General features: G+C 44.5%; 1 protein-coding gene and 2 long non-coding RNA genes across 4 annotated transcripts in view; 1 reads left to right on the top strand and 2 right to left on the bottom strand.

Moving 5' to 3' along the window:
• The window catches only part of LOC132387728 (NACHT, LRR and PYD domains-containing protein 3-like), a 331,928-nt gene that overhangs the window by 296,378 nt on the left and 11,559 nt on the right, over window positions 1-23,991 (bottom strand). The window lies entirely within an intron of this gene.
• LOC132387724 (uncharacterized) lies at window positions 1,691-22,244 on the bottom strand. Of its 2 annotated transcripts, none has more exons than XR_009510002.1 (4): window positions 22,096-22,244; window positions 18,391-18,563; window positions 17,018-17,190; window positions 1,691-3,349 (listed from the first exon to the last, which is right to left on the bottom strand). It is a non-coding gene; the product is annotated as an uncharacterized LOC132387724 (long non-coding RNA). The 2 variants fall into 2 exon arrangements; XR_009510001.1 differs by having other exon boundaries at window positions 21,930-22,236.
• Window positions 12,953-17,077, top strand: LOC132387725 (uncharacterized). Its single transcript, XR_009510003.1, has 3 exons — window positions 12,953-13,812; window positions 14,321-14,412; window positions 16,973-17,077. It is a non-coding gene; the product is annotated as an uncharacterized LOC132387725 (long non-coding RNA).

Below are 23,991 nucleotides of genomic sequence, written 5' to 3' on the forward strand. Positions count from 1 at the left end.
CTGTACTTTCGACTTATTATCTGAGCAAAAGATGTGTTCGTATTGGAGTGGGTCTGGAGAAGTGTCAAAGAATGATTCCAGGAAGACCAAGAGTGGATGACCTGGATGAGGAAGTACGTGGGAAGGGATTCACTCAGTCATCCAACCTACAGAAATTTATCAATATTCACTGCTGCTGATTTCCACACACAAATAAATCAAAAGGGATATGCCCAATCAAATAGATAATTAATCGATCAATAGCCCCCAAACAACATGGCCGAGCCGGACACATAACAGGGAACTTTAACATCTCACAACACTGGATTCAGTAATGAAACCCGTGATTAATGTTCTTGTCCCTCTGAAATCATAAGAAACGCACATTGAGGTGCATTTTAATATGAGCGCTTCCCCACAGGTGATGTCACACAGACCCCCCTCGTGGCTGACGTCACGCATGGGCTTCACACACCGGGATCTGCCCTTACGTGCACAGTGTCTTACGTCATCCATGCGCTGGTGAGCTCGGGCTTTATCAGTTTAATAGCTGGGCTAATAGTCACGTGACCAGCCCTCCCCCACAGCTGTCAACAGAGGATTCGGGGGCTGCGCTATTCCCTCTGGTGCAAAGCGATGTCAATCACTTGTTACCACCAGTCGCAGAGGTGGACAAGTCCAGAGGGTGTTACCCCCGCTGAGTTAGCCTCCCCTCCGGCCTCAAACTCCACATCACACCGGAGTAAATGTCCGTTTTTTGATTTATTTCCATTTCCCTCCAAGGGAAGTTGGGGTGTTTGTGAAGCATCTGCTGCGGCCGGAGTCTGATGTGTCGCCGAGAGGTAGGAGGAGACCACTCGGCCCATCGGTATGATGCCAGTTCCCTGGGGAGGGAGAGGAGGGATTTTATTGAATGGAAAAAGATAGTGTGAGAGGGGGCGGGCAATATGTTTGTCCCGGTGGAAATCTGTGGAAATATCTGAGCCCACAGTGGTGGCGAACAGAGGGATTCACATTGGGGGGGAGGGGGGGGAAACACCAGCAGACGGTTGACCTGCAAGTGGGCCAATGACGGGGGTAGGAGGTGAGTGTTTGGGGCAACACGGGGCTGCTGAAGGTGAACATTTTTTGCACAGATGATTAACCAAGTGGTTAGAGAGTATTTGTTATAGAGTGTGCAATGAAGTTTCAACAGACTCATCCCTGAAATGGTTGGGTCATCATATGAAGAAAGATCAAAAGTGATAACCCTTTCATTTAGGAAATCGAGGACAGAAGTGAACACATTGAAATGCCCAACATCATTACTGGTAGAAACAGGGATCCCAGTCTCTGAAAAAGGGGGTGGATGCCTATATTTTATAATAAAACCCCTATTGTTTTACCTTTACCTCCTCTCCCAATTTTATGGTTGCCTTGGTCCTTCACACCCCCTTACCTGTTTAAGATTCAGCCCATTAGCAGCAGTCAGCAATTCATTTTTTTTGGCTTTTCGTAATGCCTCAGGGGTTGGCGCTTCCAGAAATTTATAAATGTCCATTGCTGCTGATTTTCACACACAAAAAAATCAAAAGGGATTTCCCCAATCAAACTGATAATTCATCGATCAATAGCCACCAAATTTGTTCATATCCCAGACGCAGGCCCCAAATTTGTTATGAACCATAATGCTTTAGAACCAAGCCAGCAGCAATAGACTACACCTGGAGTCTGGTTTTGATGTTAAATCTGTCTTTATTAGAATCTACTTGTAATATTGCAACTTAAACAAGATAAACAGAAGTTAATAGTGTTACGTTTATAAATGTGTGTAAATATAACTCCCAAACTATTGAGCTCGGGGGAAACAAGGCTCGGAGTCTTGAGATGGTAAAGTATGAAAGTTCAGTTCAACTACAGAATAGGCGATAAGAGAGAGAGAGATTTGTAATCCAGGGTAAATGGCAAGAGAAGGCAAAAATGTCGATATTATGTAGATAATATGTAGATATATGTAGATATGTAAATATGTACATTCCTCAGGTTCCATGGTGGTAAAACGAAAGAACAGTCATTGTAGAATTTATCCGTCATCATTCCAAATCCACATACTGATTATCACCGAAAGTGACTTGTAACAAGGGGTATGTTTTCAAGTGAAATGCCACACCACAGCCATTCAAGTGTTAACACATAAGTGGTCTCCACAGGATATCCCAAATCAGATCCACTCCTATGGATCAAACAATGTGACTTCCACACATTCGATGTACATGAATCGATAATTAACCCACCCTTGTGGGCATAGGAAACTTTTAAACAGTGACCCTTGGTCACTAGTTCCCTGGTTTCAATCCTTCCATTTTTCCTCCTTCGTCTCCATTTGACTCTGAGTGTCTGTGTCCTCGGTTAAAGCTAAACAAGCGCGAGCGATGTAAACAGGCTGCAAGTCAGACTGATTCATCTTCTTAATGTCTCTCTCTTAAAATGAGAGTCCACAGCAAAGGAAACCCAGGGATTCATTATAATGGCAAGTCCCCACTGTGAACTGACTGGTGTGCCAGTAGTTGTGATGACTGAGTGAATCCTATCCCACAGTCTAAGCAGGTGAATGGCTTTTCCCCAGCGTGAACTCGCTGATGATTCTGTAGGTGGGATGACTGAGTGAATCCCTTCCCACAGACTGAGCAGGTGTATGGCTTCTCCCCAGTATGAACTGACTGGTGTGGTGTAGTTTGGATGACCAAGTGAAACTCTACCCACAGTCTGGGCAGGTGAATGGCTTCTCCCCAGTGTGAACTTGCTGATGACTCTGTAGGTTGGATGACTGAGTGAATCTCTTCCCACAGACTGAGCAGGTGAATGGCTTCTCCCCAGTGTGAACTTGCTGATGTCTCTGTAGGTTGGATGATGCAGTGAATCCCTTCCCACAGACTGTGCAGGTGAATGGCCGCCCCCTCGTGTGAACACGCTGGTGTGTCATTAGGTCAGATGACCGAGAGAATCCCTTCACCGAAATTCAGCAGATGACCAGTCTCTGCACTGTGTGATCTGACTGGTGTGTCCATAGGTGGGTTGCCCGACAGAATCCTTTCTCACACACAGAACAGGTGAATGGCCTTGCCCATTGTGAACTTGCTGATATACCTTCAATTGTGATAACCGAGTGAATCCATTCCCACTGTCTGAGCAGGTGAAAGGCCTTTCTCCTCTGTAAGATGACGGGCTTGCTAGATGTTCAAATGACCAAGTGAATCCCTCCCCACAGTCTGAGCAGGAAGGATGGTTGATTGAATACCTTGCTCCACTTCTTAAATATCTAGACAGAGACAGCAAAACTGGCGTGTCGTGTTTGAGATTCCTGGAGACAAATTCCTTCTCGTTTTTTATCCTGTAAAAGATTTACAAAATCCATCAATGGGTTTAGGACAACATTTCAGATGAGATTACTTGAGTTGCCAAGGTTTGATTTCGTATCACACTGTTACAGTGAGGTTAAACTCAAGTTGGAAGATAAATCATCTCCTGACTGGGCAGAGTGCTGGTATCTGGAATGATCATCAATTCCCATATGCATTTCAAGTTGCAACTCCTTCAAGTGCAGGGTTACAAACTGCATCTGGATGTGCATCTTGTAAGGGAGGGCATCAGGGACACTACAAGTCTCCCCATCTTTCCTCCAATACCCCCTCTAACTTGTAATAACCAGAGTGTACATAAATCGTGCAATGTGTTATTTTTTTTTACCCATTGACAACATGTGCACAGTGAATTTTTATAGAGAGGTATTCATTTTAACAGCTGGCAAATCACTGTCAATAGGAACATTGATCTCCTCTGGGTTCGATCCAGTTCATCTGCACACACACACAACCTATGTAGCTGGCCTGTAATGGGTAATGTAGGATTTTCTCATCAAAATTTTTTGCATATTGTCCATATGTGGTTTGCTTGCTAAGTTACACTTTAAAAAGTCAGATTTCCAAAATATCACTCCACTTCTTCCCAATTGCAAATTCTCCAGCAACTTTGGCAACACCAGAATACACACAAGTATCACCAGTTTCTGTATTCCCCTGAAGCCTCCCCCAACGACTGACAGTGGTGAACTCAGTGATGGCAATGCCAATGAATACGAAGGGAAGTGCAGGAGTCTGTCTCATTGGAATCTGGCACATTTGGGATGTGAAAGCTACTTGCTGCCCATGACAAAGGTGTTTGATATCATTACATACCCAGAGAGAATGGGACAAAACATGTTCTCACGGGTGGAAAAGTCCAGAACAAGAGGAGGTAGAACAAGCAACAGACACAAAATACTGGAGGAACTCAGCAGGCCAAGCAGCATCTATGGAAAAGAGTACTAATGCTGAATTCCTCCAGCATTTTGTGAGCGTTGCTTGGATTTCCAGCATCTGCAGATTTTAACTTGTTAGTGATTGGAGATAGAACAAAGGTGATTTTCTCAACTGGTGATGTAAAAGATTTTATTCCCTTTCTCTGAGTTGCTAATCCTTGCCTTTATTATAGCTGGAGCTCAGCTCTATCTGAGAGATCCATCGGTTCCCATTCACTCAGCAGCCGGAAGCTCCCCAGGGCCCGTGTATGGATCATGTGGCTGAGAGACAGGGACGAGAGCAGGACTGTCCCGGGATTGATGGCAACGGTATCCGGATTTCACAGGAATTGTCCTGAAGTCAGTGTTTAAGATAAAAACACAGAGAATCGCTCTTATCTGTACCCGACATTTTCAAGGCCTTCTGTGTACTGCGCGCATACGTGATACTCAGGGACGGCCTCAGCCTGACGCCTGCGTATTTCATCAGCCGGCAAAATTCTTAGCGCATGGCCCTCTGAGACATCATTGTGCCATTAACCATTTCTGCAAGCACCGGTTCAATGTCCATACCTCATTTTTTTTATAGTGTGTGTAGAAAAAATCTGCAGCTGTTCTAACGCAGAAAGTGGCTCCCATAAACAATATACTCAATATCAACGTGTATCTAGTGCCAAAGTACAATGCTGTTATAAAACACAGGAGATTCTGCTGTTGCTGGAAATACAGAGATGCACACACACAAAACCCTGGAGGAACTCTGCATTTCAGAGAACAACTAAGCAGCGGAGTACACAGTCCAGGCATGCTGAAGGGGCTCGGCCTAAACATTGTCTTTTTATTCCTCTCCACATTTGCTGCCCGAAATTAACCACCATTTTTTCAGTCAACCAGTTTCTAAATGTTTCTGACCTTTCTTTTGTAGTCACATCCTGCTGATCTGATTCCTCCTCCTCCTCGTAAACTCTAGACCCAATCTCTCTCTGGAGCAACTTTTTGGTTTTTGACTCTACACCATCGAAGATTTACTCACTACTCTGCTGTCAGACTTTAGATGCACATTATGTTACGAGACCGCAGGTTCGCTTACTGTGAGTGTCGCTTTAAGTGCCTGAGTGAGGCAGGACTGTGACGTCAGACACAAGGAGAGAGAGAGAGAGAGAGAGAGAGAGAGAGAGAGAGAGAGAGAGAGAGAGAGAGAGAGAATGTCAAAACCACAATGTGCTCATCATCTTATTCACCCTGGACAAAATCATGCAGGTGTATAAGATGATGAGAGACATTGGCCGTATGGTTAGCCAGAGGCTTTTTCCCAGGGCTGAAACAGCTAACATGAGGGGGAATAGGTTTAAGCTGCTTGGAAGTAGGTACAGATGAGATGTCAGAGCTAAGTTTTTTAAGCAAAGAGTGGTGTGTGTGTGGAATGCACCGCCAGCGACGGTGGTAGAGGCGGATACAATAGGGTCTTTTAAGAGACTCTCAGATAGGTACATGGTGCTTAGGAAAATAGGTGACTATGTGGCAGGGTAATTCTAAGCAGTTTCTAGAGTAAGATACATGGTCAGAACAGCAATGTGGGACAAAGCATCTGTAATGAGTTGTGCATTTATATGTTTCCATGAAATTCACGGGAAATCTCCTATCCCACGGAGTGGTGACTAGTTGCAACATGTCATCTCAGGGAGAGTGAGAGGGGAACGGCAGGGAGAGATTTTGATATACTGATATGGTACAGAAACATGGGCAGGAACCAGATGGGCTAAGTGGCCTTTCTAGTGTACATTGTGAGTGTGGTAGAGACAGTAAGTACCTGAGACACGGGATTTGATACAGAACTGATTTATCTTTCACAGATCCACAATATTAAACACCAATCTAGATTAAGACTAACATCAGCAGAACCGACTCCTCCAAGGCTCACTGACCAGGGTTCAGTCCTGGGTGCGATGAGCAGCCACAAGAACTGCAGAATCTGACAGTAACCGTCCGTCATGAACCTGCAACTGCCTTCAGTCACTGTGATGGCGAAACATTTAACACAGAGATGACTTGAACATCCTCCCTGATGTAGAAGCGCTCAGATCGAAGATATAGGGGAAAGGTAAAAAAAGAGATAATAAAGTTGTTTGCACCGTTAGGGATAAACAGAGAGGAAGAGGTGGAAAGTTCCTTGAATGCATCTATTTTAATGCTAGGAGCATTGTAAGAAAGGTGGATGAGCTTAGAGTATGGATTGATAACTGGAAATATGATGTTGTATCTATTAGTGAAATATGGTTGCAGGAGGGGTGTGATTGGCAACTAAATATTCCTGGATTTTGTTGTTTCAGAAGGGCAAGGGGGGAGGTATTGCAATGCTTGTCTGAGAAAATATTGCAGCGGTGCTTTGACAGGATAGATTACAGGGCTCATTTAGGGAGCCTATTTGGGTGGAATTGAGGAATGGGGAAAGTATAGTAACACTTAAAGGGGCGTATTATAAACCACCTAATTGGGAGCGAGAATTGGAGGAGCAAATTTGTAAGGAGATAGCAGATATTTGTAGTAAGCACAAGGTTGTGATTGTGGGAGATTTTAATTTTCCACACATAGAAACATAGAACATAGGTGCAGGGGTAGGCCATTAGTCCCTTCAAGCCTGCACTGTCATTCAGAATGATCATGCATCATCCAACTCAGAACCCTGTACCTGCTTTCTCTCCATACCCCTGATCCCTTTAGCCACAAGGGCCATATCTAACTCCCTCTTAAATATAGCCAATGATCTGGCCTCAACTGTTTCCTGTGGCAGAGAATTCCACAGATTCACCACCCTGTGTGTGAAGAAGTTTTTCCTCATCTTGGTCCTAAAAGGCTTCCTCTTTATCCTTAAACTGTGACCACCCCCCCGCCCCCCATTCTGAACTGAACATCGGAAACAATGTTCTTGCATCTGGCCTGTCCAATCCCTTTAGAATTATATATGTTTCAATAAGATCCTCCAACAATCTTTTAAATTCCAGCGAGTATAAGCCTAGTCGATCCAGTCTTTCTTCATTTGAAAGTCCTGCCATCCCAGGAATCAATCTGGTGGAACTTCTTTGTACTCCCTCTATGGCAAGAATGTGTTTCCTCAGATTGGCCTTGTACAACAGCAGTAGAACCTCCCTGCTCCGGTACTCAAATCCTCTTGCTACGAATGCCACAAACCATTTGCCTTTTTCACCGCCTGCTGTACCTGCATGCCCACTTTCAATGACTGGTGTACAATGACACCCAGGTCTCGTTGCACCTCCCCTTTTCCTAATTGGCCATTCAGATAATAATCTGTTTTCCTGTTCTTGCAACCAAAGTGAATAACCTTACATTTATCCACATTAAATTGCATCTGCCATGAATTTGCCTACTCACCTAACCTAGCCAAGTATCCCTGCATCCTCTCAGCATCCTCACAGCTAACACTGCCGCCCAGCTTCGTGTTATCCGCAAACTTGGAGATGCTGCATTTAATTCCATCGTGTAAATCATTATTGTAAACAACGTGGGTCCCAGCACAGAGCCTTGCAGTACCCCACTGGTGACTGCGTGCCGATCTGAAAAGGTCCCATTTACTCCCACTCTTTGCTTCCTGTTTGCCAACCAATTCTCTATCCACATCAATACCATTCCCCCAATACCGTGTGCTTTAAGATTGCACACTAATCTCCTGTGTGGGACCTTGTCAAAAGCCTTTCGACAATCCAAATATACCACATCCACTTGTTCTCCCCTATCCATTCTACTAGTTACAGCCTCAAAAAATTCTTTAAGATTCGCCAGACATGATTTTCCTTTCACAAATCCATGCTGATGTTGTCCTATTATTTCACCTCTTTCCAAATGTGCTGTTGTCACATATTTCAGAACCAACTCTAACATTTTCCCCACCTCCAATGTCAGGCTAACTGGTCTATAATTCCCCGGTTTCTCTCTCCCTCATTTTTTAAAAAAGTGAGGTCACATTACCCACCCTCCAATCCTCAGGAACTAATCCAGAATCTAAGGAGTTTTGAAAAATTATCACTAATGCATCCACTATTTCTTGGGCTACTTTCTGAAGCACTCTGGGATGCAGACCATCTTGCCATGGGAATTTATCTGCCCTTAATCCCTTCAATTTATCTAACACTTCCCTACTAACATGTATTTCCCTCAGTTCCTCCATCTCACTAGACCCTTGGTCCTCTACTATTTCCGGAAGATTATTTATGTCCTCCTTAGTGAAGACAGAATTAAAGTAGTTATTCAATTGGTCTGCCATGTCCTTGTTCCCTATGATCAATTCACCTGTTTCGAACTGTAAGGGACTTACATTTGTCTTAACCAATCTTTTTCTTTTCACTTATCTATAAATCATTTACAGTCAGTTTTTATGTTCCCTGCCAGCTTTCTCTCATAATCTTTTTTTCCCTTTCCTAATTAATCCCTTTGTCCTCCTCTGCTAGACTCTGAATTTCTTCCAGTCCTCAGGTGCGCCGCTTTTTCTGGCTAATTTGTATGTTTCTTCTTTGTACTTGATACTATCCCTAATTTCCCCTGTCAGCCACGGGTGCACTACCTTCCCTGGTTTATTCTTTTGCCAAACTGGGATGAATACTTGTTGTAGTTCATCCATGCAATCTTTAATTGCTTCCCATTGCACAGGAACCAACTAGAGAGCAGGCCATTCGACATTGGGTATTGAGCAATGAGGAAGGGTTCATTAGCAATCTTGTCGTGCGAGGCCCCTTGGGTAAGAGTGACCATAATATGGTGGAATTCTTCATTAAGATGAAGAGTGACATATTTAATTCAGAAACAATGGTTCTAAACTTAAAGAAGGGTAACTTTGAAGGTATGAGACGTGAATTAGCTAAGACAGACTGGCAAATGATACTTAAAGGATTGACGGTGGATATACATTGGCAAGCATTTAAACATCACATGGATGAACCACAACAATTGTTCATCCCAGTTTGGCAAAAGAATAAACCAGGGAAGGTAGTGCACCTGTGGCTGACAAGGGAAATTAGGGATAGTATCAAGTCCAAAGAAGAAACATATAAATTAGAAAAAAAAGCGGCACACCTGAGGACCGGGAGAAATTCAGAGACCAGTAGAGGAGGACAAAGGGCTTAATTAGGAAAGGGAAAAAGGATTATGAGAGAAAGCTGGCAGGGAACATAAAAACTGACTCTAAAAGTTTTTACAGATATGTGAAAAAAGAAAGATTGCTCAAGACAAATGTTATGACCTTTCCAGTCAGAAACAGATGAATTGATCATAGGGAACAAAGACATGGCAGAACAATTGAATAACTACTTTGGTTCTGTCTTCACTAAGGAGGACATAAATAATCCTCTGGAAATAGTAAGGGACCGAGGTTCTAGTGAGATGGAGGAACTGAGGGAAATACATGTTAGTAGGGAAGTGGTATTAGGTAAATTGAAAGGATTAAAGGCAGATAAATTCCCAGGGCCAGATGGTCTGCACCCCAGAGTAGACCAAAAAATAGTGGATGCATTACTGATAATTTTTCAAAACTCCTTAGATTCTGGATTAGTTCCTGAGGACTGGAGGGTGGCTAATGTAACGCCACTTTTTAAAACAGGAGGGAGATAAAAACCGGGGAATTACAGACCGGTTAGTCTGATGTTGGTGGTGGGGAAAATGCTGGAGTCAGTTATCAAAGATGTGATAACAGCACATTTGGAAAGAGGTGAAATCATCAGACAAAGTCAGCATGGATTTGTGAAAGGAAAGTCAGGTCTGCTGAATCTTATAGAATTTTTTGAAGATGTAACTAGTAGAGTGGATAGGGGAGAGCCAGTAGATGTGGTATATTTAGATTTCCAAAAGGCTTTTGACAAGGTCCCACACAGGAGATTAGTGCGTAAACTTAAAGCAAACGGTATTGGGGGTATGGTATTGATGCTGATAGAGAATTGTTTGGCAGACAAGAAGCAAAGAGTGTGAGTAAACGGGACCTTTTCAGAATGGCAGGCAGTGACTAGTGGGGTACTGCAAGGCTCAGTGTTGGGACTCCAGTTGTTTACAATATATATTAATGATTTAGATGAGGGAATTAAATGCAGCATCTCCAAGTTTGCGGACGACACGAAGCTGGGCGGCGATGTTAGCTTTGAGGAGGATGCTAAGAGGATGTAGGGTGACTTGTATAGGTTAGGTCAGTGGGCAAATTCATGGCAGATGCTATTTAATGTGGATAAATATGAGGTTATCCATTTTGGTTGCAAGAACAGGAAAACAGATTATTATCTGAACGGTGGCCGATTAGGAAAAGGGGAGGTGCAATGAGATCTGGGTGTCATTGTACACCAGTCATTGAAGGGAGGCCTGCAGGTACAACAGGCGGTGAAAAAGGCGAAAGGTATGCTGGCATTCATCACAAAAGGATTTGAGTACAGGAGCAGGGAGGTTCTACTGCAGTTGTACAAGGCCTTGGTGAGACGGCACCTAGAGTATTGTGTGCAGTTTTGGTCCCCTAACCTGAGGAAAGACATTCTTGCCATAGAGGGAGTACAAAGATGGTTCACCAGATTGATTCCTGGGATGGCAGGAATTTCATATGAAGAATGACTGGAATTTAGAAGCTTGAGGGGGGATCTTATTGAAACGTCTAAAATTCTAAAGGGATTGGACAGGCTAGATGCAGGAAGATTGTTTCCGATGTTGGGGGGAGTCCAGAAAGAGGGGTCACATTTTAAGGATAAAGTGGAAGACTTTTAGGACCGAGATGAGGAAAAACCTCTTCACATAGAGAGTGGAGAATCTGTGGAATTCTCTATCACAGGAAACAGTTGAGGCCATTTCATTGGCTAAATTTAAGAGGGAGTTAGATATGGCCCTTGTGGCTAAAGGGATCGGGGGTATGGAGAGAAAGCAGGTACAAGGTTCTCAGTTGGATGATCAGTCATGATCATACTGAATGGCGGTGCAGGATCGATGGTCCGAATGGCCTACTCCTGCACCTATTTTCTATGTTTCTATCCACCATCAACCCTTTAAATATCATTTGCCAGTCTGTCTTAGCTAATTTACGTCTCATATATTCAAAGTTGCCCTTCTTTAAGTTCAGAACATTTGGTTCTGAATTAACTATGTCACTCTCCATCTTAATGAAGAATTCCACCATATTATGGTCACTCTTATCCAAGGGGCCTCGCATGACAAGATTGCTAATTAACCCTTTCTCATTGCTCAATACCCAGTCTAGAATGGCCTGCTCTATAGTTGGTTCCTCGACATGTTGGTTCAGAAAACCATCCCGCACACATTCTAAGAAATCCTCTTCCTCAGCACCCTTACCAATTTGGTTCACCCAATCTATATGTAGATTGAAGTCACCCATTATAACTGCTGTTCCTTTTTTGCACGCATTTCTAATTTCCGGTTTAATGCCATCCCCAACCTCACTACTACTGTTAGGTGGCCTGTACACAAATCCCACCAGCATTTTATGCCCCTTAGTGTTACACAGCTCTCCCCATATCGACGGCACATCCTCCAGGCTAATGTCTTTCCTCTCTATTGCGTTAATCTCTTCTCTAACCAGCAACGCTACCCCACCTCCTTTTCTTTCCTGTCTATCCCTCCTGAATATTGAATATCCCTGGATGAGCTCCTATCCTTGGTCACCCTGGAGCCATGTCTCTGTGATTCCAACTATATCATATTCATTAATAACTATCTACACATTCAATTCATCCACCTTGTTACGAATGCTCCTTGCATTGACACACAAAGCCTTCAGGCTTGTTTTTACAACACTTTTAGCCCTTAACCAATTATGTTGAAAAATGGCCCTTTTTGATTTTTGCCCTGGAATTGACTGCCTGCCACTTTTACTTTTCACCTTACTACTTTTTGCTTCTGCTCTCATTTTGCACCCCTCTGTCTCTCTGCACTTGTTCCTATCCCCCTGCCACATTAGCTTAAACCCTCCTGAACAGCATTAGCAAATGTTCCCCCTAGGATTAGGAGGAGGGACAGCCCTCAGCGATTCCTGTGTATGCTCCCTGGAAGCCTCAAGAAATGATAATGATCATGAATCAGGCCCCAGATAGAAAAGAAAAAACAGCACAGTTTGCTCAGTGTCTCCACAGTACTATACAAATGTTTAATGCGACTCCGTAAGATTTATTCAGTCTCTCCTGCATGATTTGCTCAGGTGATGAGGGGCGAAAATGGAAAGCAGAATTGAGATACCAAACCTATCAGGAGTTACAGGCTGGAAAACATAATGAGAATGAAAAGCTGGACCAGATCATTCAAGCTTTGTAAAGGGCTCTCCAGCAACCTGTGAACATCACTAAAGTACCTGAATGCAAACCTAAGCCTGGGAATCGGGACCAGACTATTGAGAGTGATTTGTGGCCTGCTACAATCACTTCGCAGGAGACCAAGACTTTAATGATGGGAATCTGTCCCCCCTGTTCAATGCCCTACTGCTCCAATGCTTACCAACTAAGTTAGCCAACATGATTAAAACAAATAATATGGATAGGCCTGACAATGACCAAAATCTAATGCAACGAGCTTTGACATATCATTAGGACCCAACTTTCGAATCCCGATCAACCCCGAAGGGAACTAATATTAAAGGTGAATATGCTCAGCGGGAAGGATGCGAACGGGCTATATCTGAGGAACAGAAATGGGAGCAAAAACCTACCAAGGGACAGGTGGGGACAACAACCCATTTAGAAACTGACAAGAAGATGCTTCCAACCATGAGTGCCAACCCTCAGGAAGAGCCCAATTTAATATTGCAAGTTGCTGGAACTCCAGTTCCGTTTATAATTGATATGAGGGCAACCACAACCACTCTCGATCAGGAAATAGTATCGGAAAAGGGATTCCAGCTATCAGATGCTACAATCACTCTGTCTGGGTTCGAAGGCACGGAACGTACCTATTCACGTACCCAGCCACTGCAGCTGGAATTCCAGGGGAGCCAGTGTGAGGTTTCATTTACAGTCACCACCAGACGGGGGGTGTAATCTAGCAGGGAGAGACTTGCTCTGTCCGTTGGAAGTCGAGATTCTTTGCACAGACAATGCTGTCACCCTTGTCAGGAGAACAACCGACAGCTTCCCCAGTTTCCGACCCCCAAGCACTTAATTTGGAACCCACTCCTTCTGCCAGCAGCCAACCCTCGTGTGACTCTGTGCTTTGACCCTACGGGGTGCGTCACTGAGGAAAGCCAATATTATGCACCCCCCGAGGGACATAAGTTCCTAGTCACGGTGATTAGAGAGGTTACAGGAAGAGACGGTATTGCATTACTGGCCGAATTTCCAGATTTCCTTTGGCGACAGACAGAACTGGTAGTTCCCCATACCACCATTAGGATTTGCTCTGAGTTCAAGCCAAAGAGCCCAGGGTTCCTGGCCTACACCCTAACGAAGCAAGCCTCCAGCACCGAAGGAGACTGGCAAGACTTGGCCGTGGGTCTAGTCCAATACGGGAAGGAGTCTGAGGTGAAGATGGGATATCTGGTAAGACAACCTTTTAATAGTGACCAATCCCAAGATGCTGTACCCCATCTCTGTGCAATTTCAGGCCAGGAAGTCTGTTGCACCAACTGCCCCCCTGTCAGGATCACCATGAAAGAAGGACAGACTCTCCCATCCATTTAGCAATATCCCCTCAATCCCGAGGCAAAGTTTTATGAGGATGGAAGCTCTTTTGTGGATCCAGCAGGATAATATATTCTGACTATGCGATAGTGACAGACAGTGAAGTAATTGAGCAGGCCTCTTTTGAAGCAACTGTCTCCGCCCAGAAGGCTGAGCTGTTTGCTCTGACTCATGCCTGTATCCCAGCAACAGAGTAAAGTGGGAACATTTTCACAGACTCTGTTATGCATTTGGAATTGTACATGACTACGGGGCTCTCTGGGAACATGGGGATTCCTGACTTCCTCTGGCCACCCCATTAGTAATGTCACCTTTGTAAACAACTTACTCACTGCTCTACAGATACCTCATGTTTCGTTCTTCTCAGGGTGACGCCTCTGAGGAGGAGTGAGAACTGTGGTCCCAGATGGGGTGCCAGAAAGACTCCAACCTAGGTTTTTGGATCACCTAGTGGGACAGGTTTGTGTTCCTACACAGTTTTTACCAATATTGGTCAATTATATATGTAATTATACACACCTGGGAAAGGAGGGAATGGTTGGTAACCTGTACCCTGCACACTGGGTACGAGTCCCTTGACAGGTGGACCTTTTTGTGTCTACAAGTTGATTTTATTGAATTACATAGAGTACATTGCTATAGATACTGCTTAGATATTATAGATGTGTTTAGTTGATGGGTTGAAGCTGTTCCAACTACCAATAATACTGTTATGACTGTTGTGAAGGTATTATTACGGGAAATAATTCCCCGGTATGGCCTGCCAGAGATGCTGAGCTCTGACAATGACCCACACTTCGTGATGAAAGTAAACAAAGGCATACATAACGAACTAGCTATCCAGCAACAATTCCACTGTGTGCACCACACACGGGCCGCTGGCAGAGTGGAGAGAGCCAATGGCACTCTGAAGAGTAAATTGGCCAAACTAACAGTGGAGACTGGACTCACTTGGTTGAAGGGTCTACCGTTACCCAGTTCCACATGAAGGTTACCCCACAGGGGAAAACATGGTTGTCACCAGCTGAAATCATTTATGGACGGCCCATGAAGACACCCTGGGGACTAAGACCTTGTGTACCATTGCTCCCAGAAAGTCTACCAGCAAAATTGGATATTCATACCTGAGGGGAAGACATGGGAAAATATATATGCCAACTAACCAAAATGTTCCAAGCATACATTCACAGGTACGACAGGCTTACAAGGAAGAGAACTACTCCGCAGAGAGGAGTGACTATCCCATGATGGAACCTGGGATTTTTTTTCCTGATGAAGAACTGGGATTAACGGAATCTTGGACCTCGGTGGAGAGGACCATATCAGGTGTTACCGACCACTCCCACGGCTGTGAAACTGAAGGGGCGAGAAATCTCGGAGGATACATCATTAGGTGCCAAACATGTTACTGAAGGAACTGAGTAGAAGGTCTCTCTTGGACTAATGGAAAATGTATTGGTTGTTAGTGGTGTTCATGTTTATGTCTTTGAGAGGGCTCACCCCAGCATCTGGGGGCCCCCATGTTAACACATTTCCGTCTTTCTGTTATACTTATGCAAAACAGGTAGAACTAGGTGTCTGCTGGGTTTGTGCTGAAATTCCACAGCATGGTAAAACTATGGTTCCAATGTCAGTAATCTCGCTCAACCAGAGTGAGGAACTCTCAGCCTGGGTTTTCTCAAATAACATACGGGGAAGTGAGATGAGGACCTGTGGTCCAGTCAGAGATGACTGTGGCTGTCAGTGTTTTGAGGAATGGTGTCTCAGGCCTCCATCAAACGGAACTTCCAATACTGGGAAACATGCATCCTGGCCATACTTGCAGGTGACCAGCAGCCGAGAGGAACAACTGAGACTGATTGATTTTGGATGATTACTTTTCTCTCCTATGGAGTAGCCAGGAATTCATCAGAGATAATCAATTTGGATACAGCACTTGAGGAGCTGGCCACGATACTGCAGGGGCCCTGACAGAAACACAGGCCCACGTAACAGAAATATCCACTGAAATGATTGCAATCTGGCAAACAGTCCTACAGAATCATATGGCTTTAGATTTTATCCGAGCTGAGAAAGGGGGAACCTGTGCTATTATTGACACAGAATGTTGAACCTATATCCCTGATGAATCTACTACCATTACATCCCTCTCCAAGCACACCACAAAGGAGATTGACAGCATCAAGAATGTAAGGCAGGATTTACACGGGTTCACTGAAGGATCGAAATGGTGATCTGTGAAGGCCTGTTTGGTAATATGTGGGGTATGATACTGCATTATAGCCTAATAGTTGTACATATCTTTGTTGTAATTACTGTTGTACACTGTCTTTACCCACTGATAAGCCAATGCTGTCATCAGTTGCTTTCTCTATAAAAAGTTAGTGCTTTGTTGATATTGTAATGATCAAAAGGAGGGAATGATAAAGTCTGTAAAATGGTTAACACTTTGTTAAACAATAGCAGCCTGTTTTTCTGAAAGAAACTGCTGATGATCAACCGATGTGCTGAGCCGTGTTTCTTTTTGAGCGTAGCTAGCTGGAGTTTCAAGATGCTTATCTCCATGTGCACTCATGAGAAGAGATAGGACAGCTTCAGTCTGTTCTGTGTCTGGAAGCCTTTATGACTGTTTGGTAATTTATCTATGGGGCGGCTCATGTAGTAAATACCTTTGGCTCCAGCCTGTCTTGTGTGGGGGTATCTGGATGGATATATCCGCGGTGTAAGGGGAATTGTTAGTCAGTTAGTAGATTGGGTGGGGACAGTCATTGACTGTTCCTGTTTGAGCGACTAACTGAGTAAGCCCCAGGTACGTGGAATAAAGAGTTTGTACCGTACGGTCTCTGAGTGACTCTCTCCAGCTTCGACTTCCACAGAATGGGAGTGGTTTTAAAGGGCTGGAAACCGGAAGCTCATTACCAGACATGGAGTGATTGCAACTGGGTCTGACAGAGGCATAACTGGTTGTTCTGGGCACATTCAGTCTCACTCCAACTATAACCCACCTTCCCTTTTACAGGTATGTAATGTCTAAAGGACCAGTGTTTGAGTAAATGAGACTCACCAAACTTTCTCCTGACTGAATCAATGGAATCTCCGATTCTCCTGAGGCAGTTGTTCTCTCCAGTTTATGATCTCAGTCCTCAGGCTGGTTCACTTATTGCTGTTCCCGTCTTCAGTCGTGGTTTGCTTCCATTTGGGGTTTTTCTTCCAACAAACCTCTCACTGCAGGTCTAACTTTAACCAGAGTGATAATGAAGCACAATAACAATAAAAAGGAGAACCAAATATTTCTGCTTAATGTTACTAAGAACAAAACGTTGAAGGCTGATATAATGATTTCAGTAAACATTTTTTATTTTCACTCACACATCACAAACCAATATGGGATAAGGAGGAGCCGTCATTCAGTCAGGAACAGAATTATGTGATTTGGTCCAACTGGTCTGCTCCACCATTTAACCATGGCTGACTTTCATTCCAACACCACATTCCTGCCTTCCTCCTGTAACCCTGAGCTACTCAGCAATCATCAATATGTTAATCTCTGTCATATGTATACCCAAATGGCAGCTTCAACCAACCTCTGTGGCAACAAATTCCACAGATCAGACATCTTCTGGCCAATTTTTTTTTCCCTCTCTGTTTTGAAGGGAAGATTCTTTATTCTGAGACTGCACTGTCAGATCACAGTCTAATGGAAACATCCTCTCCGTGTCTACTGTATCCAGGCTTTTCAGCATTTGGTAGGTTTACTTAACCATACAACCCCCACCACCCCCACCGTCCCGATGAATTCCATTGAGCACAGGTCCAGAACCATCAAATGCTCCTCATACATAAATCCGAACATTCCTGAGATTATTCTTGTAAACCTTGTTCACAACAACTGTACTGAACACATTTCTAGGAATAACAAACTAATTGGTACCAGAGTAATTTGCAGGGAAAAGTTGTGGTTACTTTACTGTTCTACTATCACAGAGTGAGCCATTTCCACTCCCACGGTAAAACAGGTACATTTCAGGAAACAGAAACTAATCCAGAATGAATGTAATAAAAGAAATTGGAATTACCAAACTGCTCAGCATGTAAGGAACAGCTGTGGGGAGGGGAACAATCTTTACAATTCAGATTAATAACATTTTGTCAGGATGATTTGAAACATTTTCAGTTTTTAGTGCAGATCTCCAGCAACTTCAGATTCTGCCCGATTTCCACAACTCTATCCAGATTTGACTTCCACAAAATGGGAGTGATTTTAAAGGGCTGGGCTGCTGGAAACACATTACCAGACCTGGTGTGGTTGCAACTGTGCCTGTCAGAGGCATAAATGGTTCTTCTGGGCACATTCAGTTTCACTCCAACTAGTTCCCATCTTCTATTGTACAGGTATGTAATGTATAAAGGACCAGTGTTTGAGTAAATGAGACTCACCAAACTTCCTCCTCACTGACTCAGTGGGAACTTCAAGTCAGCTGATTCAGTGTTGTTCTCTCCAGTTGATGCTCTCAGTCCTCGGGCCAGTTCACTTGTTGCTATTCCCACATCTTCAGCCATGGTTTGCTTCCAGTTGGGGTTTTTCTTCCAATAAACCTCTCACCGCAGGTCTAACATTAGCCAGAGAGATAATGAAGCACATTAGCAATGAAAAGGAGAACCAAACATTTCTGCTTCATGTTACTAAGAACAAAACTCACTGAAATTTGAACGTTGAAGCCAAATATAATAATCTCAGTGAACAATCTTTTATTGTCCCTCACACATCACAAAACTAAATAGGATAAGAAGGAGCCATCATTCTGTCATGGTAATACATAAGACACAGGAACAGGATTAGGTGATTTGATCCATCTGGGCTATAAACGTGCAGGAGCAATGTGTGGTTAAGTGCCATGCTCAAGGATACAACGCACTGCCTGGCCTGAGGCTCAAACTCATGTCCTTCAGATTGCTTAACCACTTGTCCACGTGCACATCACAGAAACCATTCACCCCCCTAGACTTCCCAGTCCCTCAGTAAAGCAGGCAGTGTAATCAAAGATCCCCAAAACCTGGGACGTTCCCCTTTCTCACTCACCCCAGTCCAGGAGAAGACACAACAGCCAGAAAGCTCAAGGACAAATATGAGCAGCCTCAGGAAATGAGCTGAGTTGGGGGAAGTTAACGGGACTCAGTGACCAACATCAGTTTCCACAACACAACATAGAGGAAGCATCCTGACCCATCCCGGGACTCTGAGCACACACCACGTCATCTTGCATCACAAAGCGAAGGGCACGGCAGATCTGCAGTAAACAGCCTCACATTACCTGTCGGTAGGTCTTCCATTTCAACTCTGTGGAAATAGACAGCCTGGGCTCCAGGTTTGGATTGTTCAATGCAGATTAAGTGTAGTCTACACATTTTTGATCAGCCCAGATCATTGGAAAATAAATGAGTCATTGGTCCTCAGTTCGGGGCTCATGGCCAACATCAGATCTCCCCGCTCGGGATCGGTCTCAATACTCACCGATGGGAACGCAATACCTTCAGCCCACAGACAGTGATCCCAACCCCTGGCTTCCCCCATCCAGGAGGTGACGACCCTTCCCTCGATCCCACAGATGATGCACTTCAGCACTGAGCGGAGAAGAAAACACCACCCGGCCGGAGACAGTGAACATGCACGAAGTGAGTGTCACATCATCCGGAGGGCAGGGCCTCGGAAACAGATGCACAGGTGCTGCCCATCTGCTGTTAAATGGGAGGGGCAAACGGGATTACGTGACCAGTCGGGTCTCCCACCCCAGGCAGAGTTCTCCAGCTACCCACCATTCTGTGTAAAGAAACAAACTTGCTGCTTACATCTCCTCTCACCATAAATATATTAGACATTTCAACCCCCAGGAAAAATAGATTGTTTGTCCACTCAGAAACAGAATCAGGTTTATTATCACCAGTGTGTGTCATGAAATTTGAAAACTGTGCAGCAGCAGTTCAATGCAATACATATTATAGAAGGAAAACAACCAAAATAAAATAATAAAAATAAACAACTAAATCATTTACAGTTCATCTGGGACCCTTACTCTTTGTGATTTTGATAAATGACCTGGATGAGGAAATGGACGAATGAGTTAGCAAAATTGCTGATGACACAAAGGTTGGGGGAGTTGTGGATAGTGTGGAGGGCTGTTAGAGGTTTCAGTGAGACATTGATAGGATGCAAAATGGGCTGAAAAGTGGCAGATGGAGTTCAACCAGGATAAGTGTGAAGTGATTCATTTTCTTTGGTCAAACATGATGGTAGAACATAACATTAATGGTAAGACTCTTGGCAGTGTGGAGGATCAGAGGGATCCTGGGGTCCCAGTCCAAAGGTCACTCAAAGCTGCTATGCCAGTTGACTCTGTGATTAAGAAGGCATATGATGCATTGACCTTCATCAATCGTGGGTTTGAATTTAGGAGCCGAGAGGTAATGTTGCAGCTATATCTGACTCTGGTCACACCACACTGTGCTCAATTCTGGTTGCGTCACTACATGAAGCATGTGGAAACCATAGAAAGGGTGCAGAGTAGATTTACACAGATGTTGCCTGGATTGGGGAGCATGCCTTATTAGAAAAGTTTGAGTGAACTCGGCCTTTTCTACTTGGATCAACAGAGGATGAGAGGTGGCCTGATAGAGGTGTATAAGATGATGAGAGGCATTGATCATGTGGATAGTCAGAGACTTTTTCCCAGGGCTGAAATGGTTATGACAAGACAGCACAATAGGTGCCTGGAGAAAAATAAAGAAATACTAACTTAGAAAAATAGAGGGCTACGGGTAACCATAGTAATTCCAAAGTTAGGGACATGTTGGTACAACTTTGTGAGCCGAAGGGCTTGTATTGTGCTGTAGGTTCTCTTTGTTTTTGTGAATAAATTAAAAATCGTGCAACAAGCAGAAATACTATATATTTTAAATGTGAGGTAGTGTTCAAGGGTTCAATATCCATTTAGCAATCGGATGGCAGAGGGGAAGAAACTGTTCCTGAAGACTTCTGTACCTCCTTACCCGCTGGTAACATTGAGAAAACCACATGCCCTGGGTGCCGGAGTTCCTTGATAAAAGACGCTGCCTTTCTGAGACATGGCTTCTAATCCTCTGGTAATCTTATGAATGACTTTCCAGTCTCACCCCAGCCGGCAAGGCTCCGGAGAAAACGACACAATTTTGTCCAACCTCCCGTTATAGCTCATGCCCTCTAATCCAGGCAATATCCTGGTAAACCTTTTCTGCGCCCACTCCAAAGCCCCGACATCCTTCCGAGAATGGGAGCGACCAGAACTGTATGAAACACTCCAGATGTGGTCTATCTAGTTTTATAAAGCTGCAACGCAACTTCCCGACTTTTGAACTCAATGCTTCAACTGATAAAGACAACCATGCCATTTGCCTTCTGAACCACCCGATCAATCTGTGCAGTCTCTTTCAGGGAGCGATGCACTTGGAGCCTAAGTTCCCTCTGATTATCAACACTGTTCAGGGTTTTGCATTCAACAGTGTACTTACTGTCTCATACATTCGACATACCGAGCTGCCAAAATGATCATCACTGATCAAATCGCACTGAGATTTCTCAGGTTCTGTTGAATTTATTAAGAAGTGCACAAGTACGGGAATGTGCAGGTACAGAAAAACACTGACTTGTAGCAGCATCACAGGTAAGTAAATTCAGATAACACACGGGACACAAATTATACAATTCTTTGTCAGTAACAAGATAGAAACATCTTTTACTTCCTCCGGCTAATAGGACCAGAACAACAGGGGCTGAGCGGCGGCTCATCTCAGACGGTTCGGTGTGAAGGTCTCACAACGCGGACCGATCCCGGCAGATTCTGTGAAGGAAGCGAGGCGAGGCCGCCAGTTCTGGAAAGTTCATCCCCGCCCCCTTCAGGTTTCACAGATCACCTTGTGTTTCTCTCTCCCTTCCCCTCCCCCACCTTTTATTCTCCAGTCCTGCCGAAGGGTTTCGTCCGGTAATGTCGACTGTATTCTTCCCCTAGATGCTGCCCGGCCTGCTGAGTTCTTCCGGCATTTTGTGCGCGTTGTTCGCATTTCCAGCATCTGCAGATTTTCTCTTGTTTGAGTTCGGGAAAGTTAACTCACCACACAACGTCAGACCTCCCCGCTTGGGTCCGGCTTCAGTACTCACTGAAGGGAAATTGTTGGTGTTGCCCCGCAGAGAATAATCCGTCTCCGGCCCCCCGTCCAAGGGGGCGAGGACCCCCTCCCGATCCCGATCCCGATCCCGCTGCTGACCCACTTCCACAAAGAACGAAAAAAACATCACTGCCTGGCTCGGGCCTGTGAGCATGCGCAATGTGCTTCCTTTTGCGTCACAGTCGGTGGGCGGAGCCACGGAAACAAACCTGCAAATGCTGCCGATCTGCGGTAAAACACGATCACGTTTCGCTGGAGGGTCTCCCATGTGACCGGTGACTGTTCCTCGCCATTCACATACCGCCCTACCCACCGCCGCATTTCCCACATTATTTCCCTATATCATTTCCATACGTATTTAGATTTCCCCACCATATCTTCCCCGATCCCTTTCCCTCCAGCCCCAGGTCACAGAGTTCTCAGAGTTATAGTTTCGATTCACTTCCCATCCCGACACACAATTGAGACCCACACAGAAAATGAGCTGGTTTCTTTTAAATCAGTCAACACACGCAAAATGCTGGTGGGACGCAGCAGGTCAGGCAGCATCTACAGGGAGAAGCGCTGTCGACGCTTCGGGCCGAGACCCTTCGTCAGTCCTGAAACGTGGACAGCGCTTCTCCCTATAGATGCTGCCTGACCTGCTGCGTTCCACCAGCATTTTGTGTGTGTTGCTTGAATTTCCAGCATCTGCAGATTTCCTCGTGTTTGTGAATAGTGAACTATTATCCGATTGGGGAGAAGGTTCAAACAGGAGTACAGAAGGAAAGATGAGTCCTCGGGCAAGACTCCCAGAAGGTTAGTTTACAGGTTGAGTCTGTGATAAAGAAGGCAAATGAAATGCTGTCATTTATTTAAAGTGAAGTAGAATATATAAACAAGGAGATAGATAATGCTGGTACTTTATAAGGCACAACCCAAGTCGCACTGAGAGTATTTGGGACCCATATCTCAGAAAACGTGTGTTGTCATTAGAGAGAGTCCAGAGGGTGTTCAAGAAGATGATTTCGGGAATTAAGGGATTAAGATATGAGGAGCATTTTCCAGCCTTGGGCCTGTTCTCCTACACTGACCTATGTTTTATAAATGAGGATGGGTGGGGGTGTTAAATCTCACTGAAACCCACCGAATGTGGAAAGGTCTGGATAGGGTGGATGAGGAGAGGACTTTTAGCATGGTCTGGGTAGCCATAACAGAGGGCACAGCCTCAAAACTGAGGAGCGACCTTTTAGAATAGTTATGTAGGATTTTATTTAGTTAGAGAGCAGTGAATCTGTGGAATTCTCTTGACACAGACGGCTGTGGGGGCCAAGTCTGTGGGTACAGTTAAGGCAGAAGCTAATAGTTTGCTTATCAGTCAGGGCATTACAGGAAATGCCGAGGAGGCAGGTACATGGGGTTGAGTGAGAAACGGAATCATCCATGACAGAACGGTGCAGCAGACTTGATGGGCTGAATGGCCTATTTTTTGCTCCTATGTCTTATGGTCTTATACTGCTAGTGTCTTGCACAGTGAAGATTGACACAAAATACTACATTCGGCCACTATTTGCTCTATTACTAACTCGCCAGTATCATCTTCCAGCGGTACAATATCAACTCTTGCCTTTCTTTTACTCTTTCTGTATCTGAACAACTTTTGTTACTTGATATTATCGGCTCATTGACCTTAATTTTTCATCTTGTCTCTCCTGTGTTCTATTTTTGGTTGTCTCCTGTTGGTTATGTAAAATCATTTATATATAATGAGTGAAGCAGCAGCATCACTGCCTGGTTCAGAAATTGCACAATCTCGGATTGCAAGACCCTGCAGCGGATAGTGAGGTCAGCTGAGAAGTTCAT

The sequence above is a fragment of the Hypanus sabinus genome, unplaced genomic scaffold (assembly GCF_030144855.1).
Source record: "Hypanus sabinus isolate sHypSab1 unplaced genomic scaffold, sHypSab1.hap1 scaffold_214, whole genome shotgun sequence".
Taxonomy (NCBI): domain Eukaryota; kingdom Metazoa; phylum Chordata; class Chondrichthyes; order Myliobatiformes; family Dasyatidae; genus Hypanus; species Hypanus sabinus.